Below are 19,307 nucleotides of genomic sequence, written 5' to 3'. Positions count from 1 at the left end.
TTAACATAAAAAATAAATTAAGCTTTAGCGTGGTAAAATTATGGTCCTCCCAATTTATTCTAAATCTCTCAAGCATTTACACAATGGGGCTTCTATCTTTCTGTCCATGTTCCTCAAGAAGTGCCAGTTCTTTTCAAGCTACTTGACTCTTTCCAAAGGTCTCCAGAAGATGCCAGCAAAAGAAAACATTTAAGTTCTATTTATGTTTTTCTCTGTGGTTCAGATATTGCATATGGTATGCTGTCTTTCCCCCTTCTGCTTAAAAATATCAAGCAAAGGAATTACAAAGTTCAGAGAAAGTGTCCAAAATGTATGTCCAGACTGGATTTTCATTTTGGAAAAATGAATAGTCTGCCATTTTCCTATGGAACTCAAGGAGATTCTCCTCAAAATTTCTACATTTTTACAAGCTATAATATGGGTGTATATTTTTTTTAATTTTCTCCATTCTCTATCTGAGCTTTTCTTCGGAGTGCCCTGAAATCTTCCAAACCAAAGCTATCGCTGGGGTGCTAACAAGAGCAAGACAGGACAATGCCAATGTTGGATGAATAAGTAAGGTTGTTCCTGTTGCACTAAATCTCACCAATAAAGTCTAAACAGAGAGGTCCGTAGACTGGCATGGGAATGAGACCCTCAGTCAATGCCGCCTTTCTATCATATACTTGTTTAAAAGTGTTTTGACCTATGGTTTTTCCTCTACTCCTCACAACAGATCAGGGTCTAGTGGGCATGCATCTCATGATGGAAATCTCCATAAGCTGAGTTTTCTCCCTTCAGTAGAACTGGAATGCTCACTCCACAGATGTCACCACCAGATCCTTCTGCCTGATGAAAGATTCAAGGGCTTTGATGACCATGAAAGCATTTTGAAGAGAGTACAAGCATGGCAACTTGGATATGTCCTAGTGGACAGACAGCCTGTTGTGATATCAATGGCCAGTGGGCTAAAGCTCAATATCAAAACCAAACTAAACACAACCATATATGCATGACGAGATAAAGCATCACTGGCTTCTCCATGTGATCAAGATTGATATGATAATGGGATGCCATTCATTCATCTAGGATGCTGAATGGCTGCAATAATGGTACAATTAAACTAGCCTTTTTTATAGTTTTTCATATCTCACTGGTAAAGAAACATTGGAAGTTATTTGGTATACAAAGAGATAACACTAAAATAGGGGTTGTAGACCTACACATAGTTTCATTAGTAGTCCAGTTGTTCATCAGGAGAAAGTTCAATGACTTTTCCAAGCATCAAAAAATTAAGCAACAACTTCCCCTCTCATATGCTTCATTCCTATGTTGATAATTGGCTTCCATGTTATAAAAGCATTTCATAAGGGAAGAAATTAAGTGAATTAATCTTTGTTGTTAAGAATGTGGAGAACACTTAAAATTAATTGATATTCATAATCATTTAACAACTTTTTCTTAATGATGTCTTTGAAAGGAGAATTAGTACCTTCAACCTCACTTTTCAGAGAAGTAACTGAGATGTGGAGGTTTATAAATTAATGCATGTGACAGGACTCGAAAGAATGATCAGTCTCATAAAAATATAATAGTATAGAACCAAGACAAGTCTATATGAGTCTGAATGCATTTCAAGATTTTCTTTTCTTGTTCTAAGCATTCCCCGTCTTTGTCAAGGTGTCATTTCTTAAATCAAAACCTATGATCTGATGCTTCCAACAGAGAGGAGGGGAGTTGTATAAATCATAGAGCAATATTCTCCAACTAAAACTCCACTTTAATTATACACAAAGTGGAGCACTTCGTCTCTCCTACTTTTTTCATTTAAATAAAAATAAGATTTCACTGAATAATTCTATTCTTTCCCATTATGCTTATATTCATTTGTCACCCCAATGACTGGAAGCACGCTCACTCTTGTTTTTAATCTGAGGTTAGTGACTACTGTGCTTATGAAAGAAGAAAGTTCAAATATAGATGATGTATTCCTGTTGGCTGCAGCTTTTAAGATCACAGCACCAAATATGAAAATATTACTTTCATATTCACTCTAACAATACTTTTATATAAAAGAATTCCAGGAATATTACCCAGTCTTCTCTATGTGAGTATTCTACTGAAAACTAGGAAACTGTCTGGGATGATAGCGGAAAGAATTAACTTCTTGAAACCTCTTTCACTAAAATTGATAAAATGCTGATTGCTCAGGCTGATGAACAAAGTATACAAAGCAGGGGAAACACAGACAGCAAGTGGGAGTCCCTGATCTCAGAAACGGACACCACAGATCTGGTCTTTTGTTCTCTTACAGGGCTTCGAGACTCTGTCATATTTTCTTGACCTAGGAAAAAGCTGGCATTTTTGTTGTTGTTGTTGTTGTTGTTGTTGTTGTTGTTAACAGTTTATCTAGAGTGTACTTGCTAGTTATTGAGATCACTTAGCTAAAAGCAAAGGCACCCTGGGGTCTAGTGGAAAATAGAGCAAGACTGACAGATCCACGCAGGGACAGAAGGAGGAAGAGATCTAGAAATTTTCTTCTACATACAGAGCCTGACATGATGCCAAGGCCTTTTCTTTTTTCTAAGATTTATTTTTTTTTATATGTGACTACACTGTTGCTGTCTTCAGAACACCAGAAGAGGACATCAGATCCCATTACAGATGGTTGTGAGCCACCATGTGGTTGGTGGGAATGAACTTAGAACCCCTGGAAGAACAGTCAGTGCTCTTAACCACTGAGCCACCTCTCCAGCCCCTAACAAGTCCTTTCTACACGCCATTTGGAAGGACGCCAGTGCCATGGCCCAACCAGTTCTGGGAAGAAAAGGAACATATAGTTCTTCATGCCAGAACTGCTTGCCATATGCCAAACTCTATCTCCACAAAGGGAAGTTCCTACACCAGACAACTTATCATAATCTAGCTTAAACTAAAACAAGTTATCTTTGCTCAGGAATTACCCAGTGACAGGATACTTCTGTTCTCCATCTACATCCTGGAGTTAACCCTGTGGCACAGCTCCCCTTATTTAAATCCTGCCCCGAGAGAATTGGTCTCTCAGGAATGTTGTCATTCTTAAGTTCACAAGGAGACAAACACTTTTACTCCAATAACTGGCTAAGAAGGGACCCACCAGGAGACCACAGGGCAAAGGAACTACAGAACAACTGGGGACAGGATCCTTCCAGTCCCCATCTGTGCCCCAGAAGAGTTAACCCTGTGGTACAGCTCTCCACAATATAATCCTACACACAATCCTGATCTCCCAGGAGTAATGGCATACCTATGATCACAGGCTCACAGGCTCACAGGCTCACAGGCTCACAGGCTCACAGGCTCACAGGCTCACAGGCTCACAGGCTCACAGGATCACAGGCTCGCAGGCTCGCAGGCTCACAGGCTCACAGGCTCACATGAAGGATAGTCTCCAGTCAGAGACAGCAAGACCAACTAACATCAGAGATAACCAGAGAGCAAGAGGCAAGGTCAAGAGCATAAACAACAGAAACCAAGGCTATTTGACATCATCAAAAACCAGTTGTCCCGGGGGTTGGGGATTTAGCTCAGTGGTAGAGCGCTTGCCTAGCAACCACAAGGCCCTGGGTTCGGTCCCCAGCTCTGAAAAAAAACCAGTTGTCCCACAACAGCAAGTCCTGGATACCGATACACAACAGAAAAGCAAAATTAGGATTTAAAAATCACATTTCATGATGATGATAGAGGATCTTAGGAAGGACATAAATAACTCCCTTAAAGAAATACAGGAGAACACAGGTAAGAGCCCTTAAAGAGGAAACAGAAAAATCCCTTAAAGAAAACACAACCAAACAGTGAAGGAATTAAACAAAACCATCAAGGATCTAAAAATGGGAATAGAAACAATAAAGAAATCACAAAGAAAGACAACCTTGAAGATAGAAAACCTAGGAAAAAGATCTAGAAACATAGATGTAAACATCACCAACAGAACAGAAGAGATAGAAGAGAGAATCTTGGGTGCAGAAGATACCATAGAAAACATTGACACAATAGTCAAAGAAAATGCAAAAGGCAAAAGTCTCCTAACCCAAAATATCCAGGAAATAAGAGGACACAATGAGAAGACCAAACCTAAGAATAAGAGAGTGGAAATTCCCACTTTAAAGGGCCAGTAAGTATCTGCAACAAAATTATAGAAGAAAACTTCCCTAAGCTAAACAAAGAGATGCCCATGAACTTAGAAGAAGCCTAGAGAACTACAAATAGACTGGACAAGAAAATAAATTCCTCCTGTCACAAAATAATCAAAACAACAAATGCATAAAGGAAGAACAATAAAAGCACTAAGGGATAAAGATCAAGTAACATAAAAAGGAAGACCTATCAGAATAACACCAGACTTTTCACCACAGACTCTAAAAGCAAGATCCTGGGCAGATGAGATACAGATCCTAAGAGAATACAAATTCCAGCCCAGGAATCTATACCCAGCAAAACTCTCAATTACCATAGATGGAGAAACCAAGATATTCCATGACAAAACCAAATTTATACAATATCTTTACACAAATCCAGCCCTACAAAGGATAATAGATGGAAAACTCCAACACAAGGAGGGAAACTACACCCTAGAAAAAGCAAAAAATTAATCTTCTATCAACAAACCCAAAAGAAGACAGTCACACAAACATAATTCCACCTCTAACAACAAAAATAACAGGAAACATTGATCATTGGTTCCTAATATTTCTCAACATCAATGTACTAAATTCCCCCCCCCCCAATAAACAGATATAGACTAACAGACTGGATAACTAAACAGGACCTAAAATTTTGCTGTCATATCAGCGACAAACACAAACACTACCTCAGAGTAAAAGGCTAAAAAAAAATTTCTAAGCAAATGCTCCCAAGAAACAAGCTAGAGTAGCCTTTCTAATATTGAATAAAATCAACTTTCAACCAAAAGTTATCAAAAAATGAGCAAGGACACTTCATACTCGGCAAAAGAAAAATCTACCAAGATGACCTCTCAATTCTGAACATCTATGCTTCAAATGAAAGGACACCCACATTTGTAAAACAAACTTTACTGAACTCAAAACATTCATGGCACTACACACAAAAATAGTGGGAGACCTTATGAATAACAACCAGAGCTTCCAGGGACTAAGCCACTACCCAAAGACTATACATGGACTGACCCTGGGCTCTGACCTCATAGGTAGCAATGAATATCCTAGTAAGATCACCAGTGGAAGGGGAAGCCCTTGGTCCTGCTAAGACTGAACCCCCAGTGAATGTGATTGTTGGGGGGAGGGCAGCAATGGGGGGAGGATGGGGAGGGAACACCCATAAAGAAGGGGAGGGGGAGGGATTAGGGGGATGTTTGGCCGGAAACCGGGAAATGGAATAACACTCGAAATGTAAATAAGAAATACTCAAGTCAATAAAAAAAAATAGTGGGAGACTGCAATACCCCATTCTCCTCAATAAATAGATCATGGAAACAGAAACTAAATAGGGACACACTGAAATTAAGAGAAGTAATGAACCAAATGCATTTAACAGTTATCTATAGAATACTTCATCATAAAACAAAAGAATATATCTTCTTCTCAGAACTTCATAGTACCTTCTCCAAAACTGACTGTATAGTTGGTCACAAAACAGGTCTCAAGAGATACAAGAAAAGTGAAGTAATCCCAGGCATCCAATCAGATCACTCGGACTAAAGCTGGTCTTCAATAACAACAAAAACAACAGAAAGCCCACATACAATTAGAAGCTGAACGAAGCTCTACTCAATGACAACTTGCCTGACCCATGGCTCCTACTGCATATGTAGCAGAGAATAGCCTTGTTGGGGCACCAGTGGAAGGAGAAGCTCTTGGTCCTGCCAAGATCAGACCCACAGTGCAGGGGAATGTCAGGGGAGGGGTTGTAAGGTGGGGTGGCTGGGGAGAACACCCATATGGGGCAGGGGGAGGGGATAGAGTGCTTATGGACAAGAAACTGAGAAAGGGAATAACATTTGAAATGTAAATGAAGAAATATACCAAATAAAAAATTTAAAAATTAAAGAAAAATGACAACTTGGTCAAGGAAGAAAGAAAGAAATTAAAGACTTTAAAATTTAATGAAAATGAAGGCACAACATATCCAAATTTATGAGACACAATGAATCACTGCTAAGAGGAAAACTCACAGCACTGAGTAGCTCCAAAAGGAAACTGGAAAGAGCATATACTAACAACTTGACAGCACACCTGAAAGCTCTAGAAGAAAAAGAAGCAAATACACCTAAGAGGAGTAGAAGAAAGGAAATAATCAAATGCAGGGCTGAAATCAACCAAGTAGAAACAAAAAGGACTATATAAAGAATCAACAAAATCAGGAGCTGGTTCTTTGAGAAAATCAACAAGACAGATAAACCCTTAGCTAGACTAACCAGAGGGCACAGAGAGTGGACCCAAATTAACAAAACCAGAAATGAAATGCGAGACATAACAACAGAATCTGAGGAAACTCAAGAAATCATCAGATCCTACTACAAAAGCCTATATTCAACAAAACTGGAAAATCTGGATGAAATGAACAATTTTCTAGACAGATACCAGGTACCAAAGTAAATCAGTGTCAGATAAACTATCTAAACAGTCTGGTAACTCCTAAAGAAATAGAAGCAGTTATTAAAAGTCTCCCAACCAAAAAAAAGCCCAGAACCAGACCGGTTTAGTGCAGATTTCTATCAGACTTTCATAGACCTAATAGCATTACTGTCCACATTCTATTCCACAAAATAGAAATAGAAGGACCACTACACAATTCATTTTTGGAAGCCACAATTACACTTAAACCTAAAGACCCAAAAAAGAAAGAGAACTTCCGACCAATTTCCCTCATGAATGTCAATGCAAAAATACTCAATAAAATTCTCACAAACCGAAACTGAGAGTACATCAAAACAATCATCCATCACAATCAGGAAGGCTTCATCCCAGAGATGCAGGAATGGCTCAATATACAGAAATCCATCAACGTAATCTACTATACAAGTATACTCAAGGAAAAAAGCTACATGAGAAAGCATTTGACAAAATTCAACACTCCTTCATGATAAAAGGCTTGGAAAGACCAGGAAGGAATTCAAGGCCCATATCTAAACATAGTAAATGCAATATACAGCAAACTAGTAGCTAACATCAAACTAAATGGAGAGAAACTTGAAGCAATCCCACTAAAATCAGGGACTAGACAAGGCTGCCCACTCTCTCTCTACCTATTCAATGTAGTACTCAAAGTCCTAGCCAGAACAATTAGACAACAAAAGGAGGTCAAGGGAAAAAAGAGGAAGTGAAAATATCACTATTTACAGATAATATGATAGTATACTTAAGTGACCCCAGAAATTTGACCAGAGGACTCCTTCAGCTGATAAACAACTTCAGCAAAGTGGCTAGATATAAAATTAACTCAAACAAATCAGTAGCCTTCTTCTACTCAAAAGATAAACAGCCTGAGAAAGAAATTAGGGAAATGACACCCTTCATAATAGTCACGAATAATATAAAATACCTTGGTGTGACTCTAACCAAGCAAGTGAAAGATCTGTATGACAAGAACTTCAAGTCTCTGAAGAAAGAAATCAAAGAAATCTCAGAAGATGAAAAGATTTCCAATGCTCATGGATTGGTAGGATTAATATAGTAAAAATGGCCATCTTGACCAAAGCAATCTACACATTTAATGCAATTCCCATCAAAATTCCAACTCAACTCATCATAGAGCTAGAAAGCAAATTCATTTGGAATAAGAAAACAAGGATAGATAAAACTATTCTCAATAACAAAAGAACTTTTGGAGGAATCACCATCCCTGACCTCAATTTGTATTACAGAACAATCATGACAAAAACTGCATGGAATTGGTTCAGAGACAGGCAGGTAGATCAATGGAATAGAATTGAAGATCCAGAAATGAACCCACACATGTATGGTAAACCGCTCAGTGGAAAAAAGACATCGTTTCCAACAAATGGTGCTGGTTCAATTGGCAGTCAGCATGTAGAAGAATGCAAATTGATCCATTCTTATCTCCTTATACAAAGCTTAAATCCAAGTGGATCAAGAACCTCCACATAAAACCAAATTCACTGAAACCAATAGAAGAGAAAGTGAGTAAGAGCCTCAAACACATGAACACAGGGAAATTTTTCCTCAACAGAACACTAATGCCTTATGCTCTAAGATCAAGAATCGACAAATGGGATCTCATAAAATTGCAAAGCTTCTGTAAGGCAAAGGACACTGTCCATAGGACAAAACATCAACCAACAGTTTGGCAACAGATCTTTGCCAATCCTACATCTGATAGAGAGCTAATATACAAGATATACAAAGAACTCAAGAAGTTAAACTCTAGAGAACCAAATAATTTTAAAAATTGGAGTACATAGCTAAACAAAGGATTCTCAACTGAGGACTATTGAATGGCCAAGAAGTACCTAAAGAAATGTTCAACATCCTTAGTCATCAGGGAAATGCAAATCAAAACAACCCTGAGATTCCATCTCACACCAGTGAGAATGGCTAAGATCAAAAACTCAGGTGACAGCAGATGCTGGCAAGGATATGGAGAAAGAGAAACACTTCTCCAATGTTGATGGGATTGCAAGCTGGTACAACCACTCTGGAAATCAGTCTGGAGGTTCCTCAGAAAATTAGACATTGAACTGCCTGAGTACCCAACTCTATCACTCCATGGGCACATACCCAAAAGATGCTCCAACATATAACAAGGACACATGCTCACTATGTGTCCTTATTATGTGCATAGCAGACTTATTTACAATAGCCAGAATCTGGAAAAAACCCAGATGTCCTTTAACAGGGGAATGGATACAGAAAATGTAGTTCATTTACAGAATCACTACTACCTAGTTATTAAACAATGACTTCATGAAATTCTTAGGCAAATGGATGGAATTAGAAAATATCATCCTGAGTGAGGTAACCCAGTCGCAAAAGAACACACATGGTAAGCACTTACTGGTAAATACTTACTGATAAGTGGATATTAACCCAAAAGCTCGGATTACCCAAGAAACAATTCATAGACCACATAAAGCACAAGAAGAAGGAAGACCAAAGTGTGGATATTTCAGTCCTTCTTAGAAGGGTGAACAAAATACTCCAGAGAGGAAATACAGGGACAATGCATGAAGCACAGACTGAAGGAAAGGCCATCCAGAGACCACGACAACTGGAGATCCATCCCATATACAGACACCAAACCCAGACATTATTGCAGGTGCCAAGAAGTGCTTGCTGACAGGGGCCTGGTATAGCTGTCTCTAGAGAGGCTCTGCCAGATCCTGACAAACATAGAAGCAGATGCTCACAGCTAACCGTTGGACTGAGTATGGGGTCCCTAGTAGAGGAGTTAGAAAAAGGACTGAAGGAGCTGATGGGGTTTGCAACCCGTAGGAAGAACAACAAGATCAACCAACCAGTTCCCCCCAGAGCTCCCAGGGACTAAACTGAAAGACCACCGGGGTGGAGAAGACCCCACTCAAATCTCGAGATGACGCAACCCCCCAAGAACTCACGAGAAACCGGTCTTGATGTAATAAACAAGAGGTGTATTTGAGGAACCAGAGCTATGGGGACGACATGTAGCTCACACAGGAGACAGAGGAGTCGACCCCGAGCCCAATTAGAGGAAGGTATTTATAGGGAAAATTATATAGGTAGTTGGCAACAGTTATATGAAGCAATTTTATTGGTCTGTAACTTGGGCTCAGTTCAACTCTAGGCCACCCTGCTTCTGGGGCAATCTGACCCTAATTCTCATTTTTCTCAGGACTGTTGAGTCAGGCCTTATTGAGGCCAGATGGTTTGTGGTGGCTATAGCCAGGCTACATCCCCAAAACATGTTATGTTATTTTTTGCTGTGAGGTGCACTTGTGCTCACAGCAGGGTCAGTGGGGGATAGTTTAAAATCTTTATTCTTTCAAAACCACCAACCAAAGAGTACATATAGAAGGACCCATGGCTCCAGCTGCATATGTAGCAGAGGCTGGGTCAGCCTGTTCTACAGAATGAATTCCAGGACAGCCAGGGATATTATTCAGAAAAATCCTGTCTTTCTTGGGGGTAGGGGGAGACTATATCTCATGCAATATTTCTCCTCTAATCACCACAGTGCCTAGTATGTAGAAATAACAATAACACAATATACTTATAGAATACTGTGGGGTATATACAATGCTTTCATAGTCAGCTCTCAAGGTAATCAAATTCTTTCCAACACTATTACTGGACCCCAGTCTTTCCCCAGCAGGCTCCCATGCCATGCATTGTGTATCCTCGAGGCTCTTCATTTGCATCTCATAAATGACAATCATACAGAAAAGTAAGCTTTCTTATAAATATATCATAACTGAAAGCAAACCTTGGTCTTCCACCTTTAAATTTAATGATCGTCCTATGTAAGTGTACCGCTTCCATATCAAAATTCAAAGTGTTGTGGCTTTTCACCATAAATATTAGCAGCATAACCAATTCCAAGAGCCAGGTAGGAGAGCTGATATGCATGAGGGTGGGTACTCCTCAGGTCAAGGGCTGTGACAGATGCGAAAAGGTATAGCAGAAGCAAACACATAAAGTAAGCAACAAAGGTTGGCTGTAACATTTAGAAGTTCCCAAACTCTAAGCGTGTGACTCATAGCTATGCGGATTTGGGGAAGTCACATTTCTGTCTGCAGCTATGTGTCCCTAAAATGTGAGTTTAATAAAATTAATTTCAGTGGGTTTTCTAGCTCCAACATTTTGTAATTCTGTTATGCCTAGAAGGAAGAAATTCCATAATCTACCCTTACAACTTTTTGAGCCATCCGCAAACAAGTTTTCGTTCTCTGCCCCATCTTTGAATCCTTCATGTTGTCATAGAGAACGTTTGTGTTTGTCAAACACACCAGAGCTCCTATCAGCTGCAGATCCCTACCTGCTTCAGCTTGCCCTCTTGTCCTTGTTTCTGTGGTCTGAAACGAGCGTCTACGGCTTGTGAAAAATGGCACCACACTTGAGACCATAATCAATACCCAACTAAGGAAGGTAAGCATGGCTATTATTCAAAATGTTAACAGACATCAATTGAAGTGGAAGCTGAAGCACCAAGAATCCTATTCCTCTTTGGGGTGACTACTACAGAGCAATGATCATGTGCCTCGAATGTTTCAGATGCCTGTGGCTTTCTTTACAGCAGAAGTACTAACTTGGTTGACTCATAGTTCCTTCTCTAGATTCCAAATCCACGCTTCATATGAAACAACCTGTGAAAACAACATGAAACTCTGACCCTGGCCAGCTGTGTGGCTGTTTGGGACAAGCCACTTAATACTTTTACACCCAGTAGTCCCATCTATTAAATAAGGAGAAGGCATGGTTAAGAGAATTGCCAAAGACATTTTCATTTATAAAATTAGTCTTATTTAAAAATAAATATTATTGACTAATTTGTAATAGACCCTTAATTTTTTAAAACTCCAAATTTCAAGTTTTGACTGTTTTTGTGGACAGTTTCTAAATTCCACAAAGGTATTAGATCGTGTTTTCATAATGCCTATATAAAGTTTAGTTGGTACTAGGCATAGGGGCTGGTTTTCATCTTAGACAGAGAAATTAACCTGAATCTTTCAGGTGTAATCTTAGAGTCTTCCTGCCACCCTGACCCTAGTAGTGAAATCAAGCATTGGGCCCCATACTTTCCATTCTTCACAAGATATTCCTCCTTTACAACACCCCAACACCACATCAATCACTTTCACTTTCACAGTTGCTCTAACCAGCTTGGAACCCTGATACATGACACGCTGCCTTACAGTTCCTTTTTATTCTTTGCACAAAGCATTGTAATCTTTTTATGTGAACCAGCCTCTGCGCTACTGCATTAAGGAAAAAGTACAATCCCAGCACTGCCAGCAAATACATTGTGTGTGTGTGTGTGTCTGTGTGTGTGTAAATATAAAAAGTGAAAAGAAAGAAGAGGAGAGAGGAAAAGAGAAGGGGAGTAGATGAGAGTGTGTGTTATTAGTAATTAATCTTGATTTCTATCACTTATTAATATAATAAAAGAAATTATAAAGAAAGAAGAGACATATCTTGGTTCACATATTCAAACAGTCCAGTTTATGGTCCACTGGTTCCATTGCAATTGACCAGTGATAAGGTAGGACATCATGGCAAACGAGCCTGTGACAGAGGAAGTTGTTCATGGTGCCTAGGAAGCACGAAGGAGTAGAGATCATGGACAAGGGAGCATCCCACAATGAAACACTGGCCTCCAGTCGGTCTCCATCTCCTGATGGTCAACTCAGTGTGAACTCCTCAACAGATAATGTCATTGATGAGGTTACTGCTCTCATGATTCAATCATCTCATCATAACACTAATTGTTGGGGACTGAGCATTTGCCTAAAAAGCTTTTGGGGGATGATTCTCATTCAAACCGTGACATTAATACAGCTAGGGTCTAAGAATACAGAGATGAAAGATGTATGATACTGCCCTCAAGAAGTTCATACATGAATAGAGTCAAAAGCACACAGATAACTTCAGGGGGGGATAGAGCTGCTACTGTCTAGAAGTAAGATCAATTTTTCAGCACTGTCTATAACCCCATTCCTCCTCAGGCTACTGAAGGATCTGCCTGAGATTTTAGAGCAAAAAGTATCGCCTCATCTAATGATACAGGATGAGTTCTACCTTATAAGTAAAAGAAAGCACAATATTTGGCAAAGCAAATTCAACAAACTATAGGACTTTTACTAAATGCTAGTCAGAGATTTACAGATAAACAAAACTAATCAATACTTACAAAGGTTTTAAATTCTTGAAGAAAACAGATTACAAGTATAATTTATAAATTAAATAAATATACATACTTCCTTGGGAATGTAGAGAAGTGTTTATGTTGAGAAATATAGACAGAAAGGAAGTGATATCCACTCCAGAAATAATATCATCTGTGAAATAAATCTTGAAAGTCCACTAGGAATATATAAAACACACACACACACACACACACACACACACACACACACACACTTACGGCTCTAGTTAGGTTGGTAAACCTGAGAGAACAGGGCCTAAAAATGAAGCAGATTAAAGTCTCATGCAATAGCCAACTTTATTCAGAACAACAGGCAATTTATGCTCTGACTATTAAGAGGAATCACATGTGGTGAGAACACATATGTTCTTTTCCATACTGGCATGTGAATAACAATGGCTGGAGTAAACTCACTATCTGCTATACCTGAGAGAATCAAAAACCCACATTCCAAGATTAATTTTGTACGGGGAAGAAACTGAAGTCACAAGTCTCGTGTCTTGTTTTCTTGGAGTTTTCTCACAGGCACTCAGAAATTTCTTCACACAACTCCATTCTTGACTCATGTACATACAGAGAGAGAAAGAGAGAGAGAGAGAGAGAGAGAGAGAGAGAGAGAGAGAGAGAGAGAGAGAGAGAGACTGACTTACTTTAGGAAATAGCATGAAAAATGAGCCACAGGGCCAAAGATACAGCTCAGTAATTTAGTATTCATGAAGCCCTGAGATGAATGTCCCGCACAAGAGGAAAGAGGTGGGTATTAAAAAAAGTGGACTTGGCTCAGAAAAATTACAGCTGAGATACTTGCCAAAAGAAGAGAGGAAAAGAAAATCAAAAGGTTAAGATGAATCAGTAGAGGATAGGTGTTGGGATTTGGATATAAAATGTCCCATGTTGCTGGCCACACTTACAGTAACCTTATAGAACTGGACTTATAAAAATGTATGGACTTCTGGAGGCAAACCGCAGAACAAGATTATTTGAAAATTTGGCCAGAAAAGGAGCCACCTATGAAAGTGTGGTTGCTAAAGAGACACTGTCTTGAAATAGAAGTTAAGGAGGCTGAAAGGATGGCTCAGTGGTTAAGACAACAGGCTGCCCTTGCGGAGAGACTAATTCAAATTAGCACTCACATGGTAGTTCACAATGGTCTGTAACTTCAATTCCAAGAGATCTGATGCCCTCCTCTGGCCTCCCTGGGCACTGGGCACTCAGGGTGCAGAGACATATATGCAGGCAAAACACTTCTACACATGATGTCATCATCGGTGTTACCATCATAATAATAATTCTAAAATAGCTAAATGTTTCAAACTGGAACTGTAGTAAAAAGTGCTTTGAGGAAATCATGGGCACTGCCCAGTTCCTCCTAGTTCCAGGATCAAGCATATAAACTTGTACACTCATTTGAAAAACTTGCTTTGAAAAGAAAACTCTGACCCTGAACGCTTTCCATGGAAGACTTTAAAAACTTTCCCCCTTACCCAGTCATCCCTCAAAGGTCTCAGACATCCTTGAAGTCGTGTTCTACAGGGATACAGATACTTTTCAAACTGACAGCCATCCTCCACACAATGGTAGTTTGGGAAGACCTGCCAAGAGTTGTAAGGTCACAGTAGTTTTCACCCAGATTTTATAGGCCTGGGATGCAAAGCAGTACATGGCTGAGTGGACATCCTGTTGGGTAATCCTCACGTCATGCAAAGTGATATGAAAGTAAAGCTGAAGTTGCAATGAAGTCTCCAGGAAATTAGAGGTGCCTGAAATGTGGTGCATCTGCCAAGAAAAGCCATAGACATCAAGCAAAGTCAGCCCAAGAAAAGGCCCAGATGCTGGAAATGGAGCTATAGGCTTTAATGTGTTCCTGCTGGGTTTCAGTCTTGTTTTGTTGTAATTTTCTTTTTTATGCCCTTGTAAAAAAATAATAAAGGAATTAAGAATCAAGACTTGAGATTCAGAGGTACCGTGCTGTGGTTGGAATATGAAGGCCTTCCACAGGCTTATGTGTTTAAGGCCCGTTCTCCTGTTGGTGGCACTATTGAAAGATGACTGGAACATGAGATCACTAATGTCATCAATTTAATATTTTGATGGGATCAAAACTGAATGATTGATTAGAAGGTGGGCTTTTTCTGGAGAATGTAGATCACTGAATGCATTCCATTTCAAAGATGTATATCTTGTTCTCTCTCTCTCTCTCTCTCTCTCTCTCTCTCTCTCTCTCTCTCTCTCTCTCTCTCTCTCCCATCCACCATGAACCCATTCTTCTCTACCACCACATAGTCTTTATAAGTAATGCTTTTCCTCAATAAATAAGGGCTCAGAAATAACAGCCTCAAGGGACTGTAGAGGACACTTCTAACCCACAAACCAAAAATAAATCTTTCTTCTTATAAAGTACGTTCCTGTTCATTTTTCATAGAAACAACATAATAAGAGTATCCTCCATGTTCACAAGCATGGATTCCCTCATGTAAGCCTCTTGAAACACACAGTAGAGCATACTGTAAGTACGGAGAATGAAAGTTGATAGAGATTTTCCATGGACGTCTGAACACTGCCTGACAATTGAGAAAATGAATTTGATGTAGCAGTTAAAGGAGAGGAATTAGAAAGAATCAACTTCTACTCATGCAACTCAGTGAGGAGTGAAAGTATAAACCAACTGTCTTAGCCACGGTTGTAATGCTGGAAAGAGACACCATGACCAAGACAACTCTTATGAAGTAAAGCAATTAACTGGGAGCTTACTTACCATTTCAGAGGTTTAGCCCATTATCCTAATGGCAGGGAGCATGGTGTCATGCAGGAAGGTGCTGGAACAGTAGTTGAGAGCTACATCAACAGGAGAGGGAACTACAGAAGGCAGGAAAGGGAGAGAATGAGACTGAGCCTTGCAGAGGCTTTTTAAAGTCTCAAAACCCACCCCCAGTGATGCACTTCCTCCAAGAAGGGCACACCTCCTAATCCTATCAAAGAGTTTAACTGGCTGGTAACTAAGCTTTCAAATACATGAGCCTATTGGGGCCAGTCTGGTGTCAATTCACAATGTCAGGTAAAGCTAGCTAAATCCACCCTTGCCCCTCAGTTAAGCTTCTGTAGTGGTGACTCTAGAACAAAACTGTGAAGGGACCTGCAGGGTTGGCAGGTTGAGGAGAAGGTTTTAAATAGTGATAATGCAATTAACCCATGTGTTGTGCAAAGAATAAGGTGCTGAGCTTTCTAAAGAAGGGGATCTGTAAGTTTAAGTTTTATTTAAAAGAAAACCTTTCCTACAAACCGATCAGGATTAGTGGATTTTTGTATTAGCTAAGAAATTCATCAAAAAAAAATAGCATCAACTAAAACCAGGTAGCTACTTCAAATTCAGAGTACCTAATGTGACTATAGCAAGGCTAAAGCAGAGACAAAGACAAAAGAAAAAACACAGCATTGTTTTCTAAATTATTCATACATCGATTGCCAAAATAACTTTCTTGTCTGACTTAGAGAAGTGGAAAGAGAAAAATAATAGTAGAAAGGGATTCTTATGGAAATTATTATTTTTATTTTTAAATCTTGAGAATAGGCAGTCTCTGGACTGTTACTTCACACTTGGGCCTCATTGATCACCTTCCTTTCCAGTGAGCTCAGCTTAAGCATCCAGACCTGTGTACTGACCCAGGGGTTCACATTTATTCAGATAAAATTCACACTACTTGGTCTCTTACTTCTTTAGTTGTTTTACTGGAGAAGACATTGTGAGGTTATTATCGTGTGGGAATCTATAGTCAAAGGTCATATTGTACAAGATCATACTAATAACTGAAGAAACTATTAGTAGTTTAGAACAGGATAGATTAAATGTGGCAGTGCAGATACAGATTCCTCTCATCCCTTTGTCAAATGCTAGGAAGCATTTTAGAAAATTCATTCAGTTGAGACAAGAGGATGCCTGGAAGAGGAGGTGCTATGGGAATTCTGTGAAACCAGAGGATAGAACATCTTCCCAGCTGCTAGAACGCTTCTCAGAATGAAGCGAGGCATCTGCAGTGACTCCAGTCTGTCTTAGTTAGAGTTAGTATCACTGTGAGGAAACATCACGATTGAAGGCAACTTGGGGTTTATTTCACTCACAGTTCCATATATCAGTTCATCATCGACAGCAGTGAGGGCAGGAACTCAAGTAGGACAGGAACCTGGAGGCAGAAGCTGATGCAGGGGTTATAGAAGAGTGCTGTTTACTGGCTTGTTCCCCATGGCTTGCTCAGCCTGCTTTCTTAATAGAACCCACAATGCACTGGTGCCTCCTATCAATTGCTAATTAAGAAACTGCCATATGCCAAATCTTATGGAGGTATTTTTCTCAATTGAGGTTTCTTCCTCTCTGATGACTCTAGCTTGTGTCAAGCTGACATGAAACTAGCCTGTACGAAACCCAGCAGGCTTCAGATTCATTTATTCTCCTAACTGCTGATTACTATGCAACTACTGTAATGCCAGGAAAGGTTTGTGAACCACCAAAAGACTACCAATGAACCAATTCTGACACAATCATATCAGAGTCTCTTTATCCAAGCTCGAGCTTGGGTTCCCCCCCAACCCTGACACAGCAGGATTGTGGTACCCTGAGCCTAGTTTTAGGCAAGCATCTATAGTGGCAAGAAAGGGGTATGCAGTCTGGTACACATCTGATTGAGAGGCCATTATGGCCTTTAACACAATTGACTGATGCTGGGAGCTAAATCATAAACTTAACTTCTGTTTTCATCCTGAGTGGTGGTTGCTAGGAGATGAAGTGCCAAGGGCGAGCTTGTAACCTGGGGGTGTTGATTTGTTGAGGAATAACCAGGAAACTGTGCTAGACACAGGTTTTGTTGGGGGGTAATCTGGAAACTGGTGTTAGACACAAGTCTTGCTGGGGGTGGCCTGGAAACTGGTGTTAGACACAAGTCCTGCTGGGGGTGGCCTGGAAACTGGTGTTAGACACAAGTCCTGCTGGGGGTGGCCTGGAAACTGGTTCTAGGTACCAGCCTGTTAGTCAGGTTCCCTAAGATGGATCCTAATTCAAAAGATTTGGTCTCTCACTACAATATGCTTATCTCTGGGCTATGACCACAGGCTCCTTTCTAAACCCTTACAACTATTATCAGGAACTTAAGTACCCTGTACTTGACCCTATGCCAACCACCCATACACTGAAGGAATAAATAAACTGAAAAATGTTTAAGTTTGTCTATAAAACTCTGGAAGGCTAGCATTACCATTTTTTAGCTTTATTGAAATAAAACTGATAAATATTGCATGTGAGAAATAAAATACAATGTGTGTGTTGCCGAAGACTTTTATGATCTACTTAGTAACTTGCAAGTACACAGTGAAGTATCATTACATGCAGCCTATGTCCAAAATTTATTCATCCTTCATAACTGAAACTTAACAGCCCTCAGCAATACCTCTGCACTTCTCTTAAATTTCTGGCCCTTGGAAGCTACCATCCTGCTACTCTTTCTCAGAGTTTGACACTCTTCATAGCCATAAAGTAAAAAACAAAAAGAAGATGAGGAAAGATCCAGGAACCCATACCCCAGTGACTTGAAACTTTAAAGACCCTTTAAAGTTCTTCCCCTTCTGGGAAAAACACCTACACACCATGAGCTTTGGGGAATTTTCAGTATTCAAACTATAACTCCCGGGTTAACAAAAGTGGGCCTAGTGGTTAGGCCCTTGGACCATTCTGGTGCTGAACTAGGCATAGAACATGTCCACAAGGGCCACATTTGGCTAGACTGGTTTAGTTCTAGAGTTATAATCAAGGCTGATGCTCACCTCACACTGCTTCCACCACATACAGAGCATCTTCCTATATGGTTTTCTGCCAGGGATGAAGCAGAGGTGGAGAGGACAAGTTGGAAGCGTTCTCTGTTGGCTTCAGTGAGTCTTCGGTACCTGTTTCTTTAATTCTGTGCTCCACTGGGGTGTCGTGATTCTCACCTGGAGCCCTTAGCTGCCGTGTGTTCTGAGCATTGATAGTTGCCCGGTTGATATTTCTAAGAGAAGCCAAGTGTTAAATAGCCCTATTTCACCCCATTTCACACCCACTCCCGCTGGAATTTTTTTTATATTTTTTTAATTGCTCTGATTTTCCACTAAGCATTCATTTCTCCCATCACTAATAACTCAGCCTGTGACTGTGGTTGCTATAAACAACCTGAAGTTTGATGCACAGATCTACGGCATGACACAAATCTATATCAAGAAATAAAGGAAAAGGACTTTGCCCTTTCTCAGGGAACATGACTTGAGTTTCAAAGGTAAAACCCTGAGGTTCCAACAGAATATAAATCCCTTCTTCATGGTAAGTGAGAGCTGTGTTAAATCCAAAGCACGACCTGCTGATTACAAATCCAGAGTTATTCCACTCCTCTGCCCCCGGCATGAGTTAATAAATTCTACACCTCTGCTATGAGCAT

The 19,307-nt window shown here is 39.9% G+C and overlaps 1 protein-coding gene across 3 annotated transcripts in view; it reads right to left on the bottom strand.

The window, feature by feature from the left end:
• The window catches only part of Zpld1 (zona pellucida-like domain containing 1), a 359,152-nt gene that overhangs the window by 281,620 nt on the left and 58,225 nt on the right, over positions 1–19,307 (bottom strand). The window contains exon 2 of one of the 3 annotated variants that reach the window (XM_087576684.1): positions 15,611–15,711. The exons of the other annotated variants lie outside the window; for them this stretch is intronic. The gene's annotated coding sequence lies outside the window, so the exon portion shown is untranslated. The remainder of the gene's footprint in view (positions 1–15,610; positions 15,712–19,307) is intronic. 3 annotated transcript variants of the gene reach the window in all.

Source organism: Rattus norvegicus, chromosome 11 (assembly GCF_021556685.1).
Source record: "Rattus norvegicus strain SHRSP/BbbUtx chromosome 11, alternate assembly SHRSP_T2T, whole genome shotgun sequence".
In the NCBI taxonomy this organism is placed as follows: Eukaryota; Metazoa; Chordata; class Mammalia; order Rodentia; family Muridae; genus Rattus; species Rattus norvegicus.
The sequence above is the reverse complement of the archived record's forward strand: the minus strand, read 5'-3'. Positions and strand labels throughout refer to the sequence as shown.